The sequence below is a fragment of the Haliotis asinina genome, unplaced genomic scaffold (assembly GCF_037392515.1).
Source record: "Haliotis asinina isolate JCU_RB_2024 unplaced genomic scaffold, JCU_Hal_asi_v2 scaffold_78, whole genome shotgun sequence".
NCBI classification, from domain to species: Eukaryota; Metazoa; Mollusca; class Gastropoda; order Lepetellida; family Haliotidae; genus Haliotis; species Haliotis asinina.
Window position 1 is genome coordinate 17,501 of NW_027133945.1, and position 5,000 is coordinate 22,500.

The window sequence follows — 5,000 nt, forward strand, 5'->3', positions numbered from 1 at the left end:
GAAAACATTGTCTTTCATTCCTACACAAGAAAACGCTCCGTCCGCCATCGTTAAAAAATACATGTCCGCGATGTAAGACCTCGTCAGACCTCGTAAGACCTACAGGGCACAGTCAGGCGCATTCGCATTTACAATTGCCGACCCAGAACCATTGTCTTTCATTCCAACACTCCGCGAATTCCCCGCCACAACAACCCATGTCCGCGATTCCCCTACAAAGTCAAACGCCCACGTCACCACCACGCACCAAAATCATCACAGACAAACAACGCCAACGCAGACCAAACGTCGACGCCGCTCAGGGCAACCCACCAACGACGCAAGTGCGGCAGCGCGAACGGTAAGCTGGCGGGGCACCGCCGACAACATAATCGCACGGACGGCGCACCGTGCCAAGCCTCCCGTCGCACCCCGCAAGTCCAAACTCAAATCGAAGCCGAAAAGGGTTGCTTGCGGCAACGGGGCGACACACAAAGCCAACACGGGAGCACGTCCCACAGGTCACTCCCACAAAACACAATCCAAAAAGGCGCACCCCCAAAGGACTGCAAAACAGGGGACGGCGGCACGCCCGTCACGCCATACCTCCAAAAACATGCATCCCACAACGCGTCCCACAGGTCACTCTCAAAAACACAATCTGAAAAAGCGCACCTCAACGGACTGAAAAACGGGACGGCGGCACGCCCGTCACGCCATACCTCCAAAAACATGCATCCCACAACGCGTCCCACAGGTCACTCTCAAAAACACAATCTGAAAAAGCGCACCTCAACGGACTGAAAAACGGGACGGCGGCACGCCCGTCACGCCATACCTCCAAAAACAGGCATCCCACAACGCGCCCCACAGGTCACTCTCAAAAACACAATCCAAAAAAGCGCACCTCAACGGACTGAAAAACGGGACGGCGGCACGCCCGTCACGCCATACCTCCAAAAACAGGCATCCCACAACGCGCCCCACGGGTCACTCTCAAAAACACAATCTGAAAAAGCGCACCTCAACGGACTGAAAAACGGGACGGCGGCACGCCCGTCACGCCATACCTCCAAAAACAGGCATCCCACAACGCGCCCCACAGGTCACTCTCAAAAACACAATCCAAAAAAGCGCACCTCAACGGACTGAAAAACGGGACGGCGGCACGCCCGTCACGCCATACCTCCAAAAACAGGCATCCCACAACGCGCCCCACGGGTCACTCTCAAAAACACAATCTAAAAAAGCCCACCTCAACGGACTGAAAAACGGGACGGTGGCACGCATGCCACACCATACCTCCAAAAACATGCACCCCACAACGCGCCCCACAGGTCACTCTCAAAAACACAATCCAAAAAAGCCCACCTCAACGGACTGAAAAACGGGACGGCGGCACGCATGCCACACCATACCTCCAAAAACATGCACCCCACAACGCGCCCCACGGGTCACTCTCAAAAACACAATCCAAAAAAGCCCACCTCAACGGACTGAAAAACGGGACGGCGGCACGCATGCCACACCATACCTCCAAAAACATGCACCCCACAACGCGCCCCACGGGTCACTCTCAAAAACACAATCCGAAAAAGCGCACCCCAACGGACTGAAAAACGGGACGGCGGCACGCCCGTCACGCAACAGCTCCAAAAACAGGCATCCCACAACGCGCCCCACAGGTCACTCTCAAAAACACAACCAAAAAAAGCGCGCCCCAACGGGCCGGCTCGATTTTTCGTCTTTACCCTAACTTCTGCCCTAACCGTATCCGTTCACTCCATTTGTGGTGCTAACCCTAGGTCTTGCCCTAACCGTATCCGTTCACTTCATCTACGGTGCTAACCCTAACTCTTGCCCTAACCGTATCCGTTCACTTCATCTACCGTGCTAACCCTAACTTCTGCCCTAACCGTATCCGTTAGCTCGATTTGTGGTGCTAACCCTAAGTCCAGCCCTAACCGTATCCGTTAAGTCCATTTGCGGTGCTAACCCTAGGTCTTGCCCTAACCGTATCCGTTCACTTCATCTACGGTGCTAACCCTAACTTCTGCCCTAACCGTATCCGTTAGCTCGATTTGTGGTGCTAACCCTAAGTCCAGCCCTAACCGTATCCGTTAAGTCCATTTGCGGTGCTAACCCTAGCTCTTGCCCTAACCGCATCCGTTCACTTCATCTACGGTGCTAACCCTAACTTCTGCCCTAACCGTATCCGTTAGCTCGATTTGTGGTGCTAACCCTAAGTCCAGCCCTAACCGTATCCGTTAAGTCCATTTGCGGCGCTAACCCTAGCTCTTGCCCTAACCGCATCCGTTCACTTCATTTCTGGTGCTAACCCTAACTTCTGCCCTAACCGTATCCGTTCACTTCATCTATGGTGCTAACCCTAAGTCCAGCCCTAACCGTATCCGTTAAGTCCATTTGCGGCGCTAACCCTAAGTCTTGCCCTAACCGTATCCGTTAAGTCGATTGGTGGTGCTAACCCTAACTCTTGCCCTAACCGTATCCGTTCACTCCATTTGTGGTGCTAACCCTAGGTCTTGCCCTAACCGTATCCGTTCACTTCATCTACGGTGCTAACCCTAACCCTTGCCCTAACCGTATCCGTTAAGTCGATTGGTGGTGCTAACCCTAACCCTAACCGTATCCGTTAGCTCGATTTCTAGTGCTAACCCTAACTTCTGCCCTAACAGTATCCGTTCACTTCATTTCTGGTGCTAACCCTAACCCTTGCCCTAACCGCATCCGTTCACTTCAATTCTGGTGCTAACCCTAACTTCTGCCCTAACCGTATCCGTTCACTTCATTTCTGGTGCTAACCCTAACTTCTGCCCTAACCGTATCCGTTAAGTCCATTTGCGGTGCTAACCCTAACTCTAGCCCTAACCGCATCCGTTCACTTCATTTCTGGTGCTAACCCTAACTTCTGCCCTAACCGTATCCGTTAACTCGATTTGCGGTGCTTACCTTAACCCTAACCGTATCCGTTCACTCCATTTGCGGTGCTAACCCTAACCCTAACCCTAACCCTTACCGTATCCTTTAACTTCATCTGTGGTGCTAACCCTAGCTTTTGCCCTAACCGTATCCGTTCACTCGATGTGCGTTCTTAACCCTAGCTCTTGCCCTAATCTTAACTTCGTTTAAGGTGCCAGCCCTAGCCCTAGCCAGCCCTGCCCCTTCCCTAACGCGCTCCGTTACCTCCATCCATTTGGGGGGACAAACAACATTCCACGCCCGATATGATGGACAACAAAAGACGGGACGGGCGGACATGCCACGGCGGTCCCACCTACCAGCCTCTCGGACACTTGAACGGAAAAAAAAAAGAAAAAAAAAAAGAGGTCTACAGCACCGGGAGTTCCCAGGCGGTCACCCATCCAAGTACTATCCCGGCCCGACTGGGATTGACTTCGCGGAGCAGACGAGAAGCGGTGCTTTACCAGTGGTGTGGCCGTAGACGTAAGCAAAACCATTTTCACACGATGTCTATCGCGTCTGGGGCAAGCATGCACAGTCACCTAAAAGTGAAAACGTTCGGAATGCCACCACGGGGTATGCGGAAATTAGGTCAAAAAAAGTCAAAACGATCGGGAACTTACCTCGAGGGTGCGATGACCTGCCGTGTTTTCGTCAAAATACCGAGGCAAAAATCACCAGTACGCAGAGTCGCCACTTCAAAATTCAAAACGCTCGGGAACTTACCTCCTGGGTACGATCACCTGCGGTGTTGCCGTGTAAATACCGAGGCCAACATCAACAGTACGCAGAGTAACCTATTGCAAAGTCAAAACGCTCGGTAAGCTACCTCGAGGGTACGATGACCAGCCGTGTTTTCGTCCAAATACCGAGGCCAAAATCACCAGTACGCAGAGTCGCCGCTTCAAAATTCAAAACGCTCGGGAACTTACCTCGAGCCGTGTTGCCGTAAAAATCCCGAGCTCAATATCAAGACTACGCACTTAGGCCCTACGAAAAATCAGAACGCTCGGGCACCTACCTCGAAGTTACGAGGGTCTGCCGGGTTCCCGGAAAAAGCCCGAGCCACAACTCCACTTTCTCCCTAGGGATGCCTCAGGCCCTTCGGGGCCAAAGGCATCATTAGTCCTGCACGCCGGGCCCTGCTCCTTCAGTCCAGACAACTCCCCTTGAAGTCCGCAGGGGACACCCAAATGCCCGGGCCCCGGAGTTCGAGTCTTTCCCAGAGAAAAGGACGAGCTCTTCTGGTTTGACTGCCCTATTTTTAAAGAGTCCCCGGGCCAAAAGGCATCATTAGTCGTGAGACACGAGCCCCAAGCCCGAGAAGCACCTCCACGAATTACGCGGAGAAGACCCCTCCAAGTCTGCGGAAGATACCCAACTTCCGGGATTCCAAGTCTTTACCCGAGAAAAGGACGTGCTCTCCGAGGGTCTCTGCTTGAATTTTAAGTCCCCTCGGACCAAAAGGCATCATTAGTCGCGAACCATGGGCCCCAAATTCGCACCCGAGAAGCACCCCCCAAAAATACGCACAGACCCCGACAGCCTCTCGGGAACTTCAAAATCGAAAGTCTAACTATCCAACGTATTGACGGTCTTTTGCTTTGGGGGATAAAAATTAGGGGAGGGATTTTTTTCCAAAAAATTTCCGAAAGTTGGACTTAGAAAAATTTTCCAACTTTTCCCCTAATGCGCGCAGAGGAGGGGGGACCGCTATCACCCAACTCGCCCGAAAGGGTAGCGCACCGAGACGGGGGGACCGCTATCACCCGGCTCGGAAGTACGAGATGCACGCCGCAACAGGGGGACCGCTATCACCTGGCACTCGTACGCAAAAAACACGCGATTCGGTGTGCTCGCCCGGGCCGTCCGTTTGACCAAGCCTTACTCATGTACGCCAACGACGTCTTGTGAAATGCGCGCTTCGCCGTTTCAATTTCGCCGTTCGTGGACGATGAAGTGGGTAGGTCCCAAACGCCCGGTTCCGGGAAACCACGAGCACTGCGCTGGGACCGATCGCAACTGGCGACCAATCCTCT

The 5,000-nt window shown here is 53.4% G+C and overlaps 1 non-coding gene across 1 annotated transcript; it reads right to left on the reverse strand.

Annotated features, from left to right (window-relative positions):
• Nucleotides 1-3,325: 3,325 nt before the first annotated feature.
• Nucleotides 3,326-3,444, reverse strand: LOC137270536 (5S ribosomal RNA). The gene has a single exon (XR_010955310.1). It is a non-coding gene; the product is annotated as a 5S ribosomal RNA (ribosomal RNA).
• Nucleotides 3,445-5,000: the final 1,556 nt, after the last annotated feature.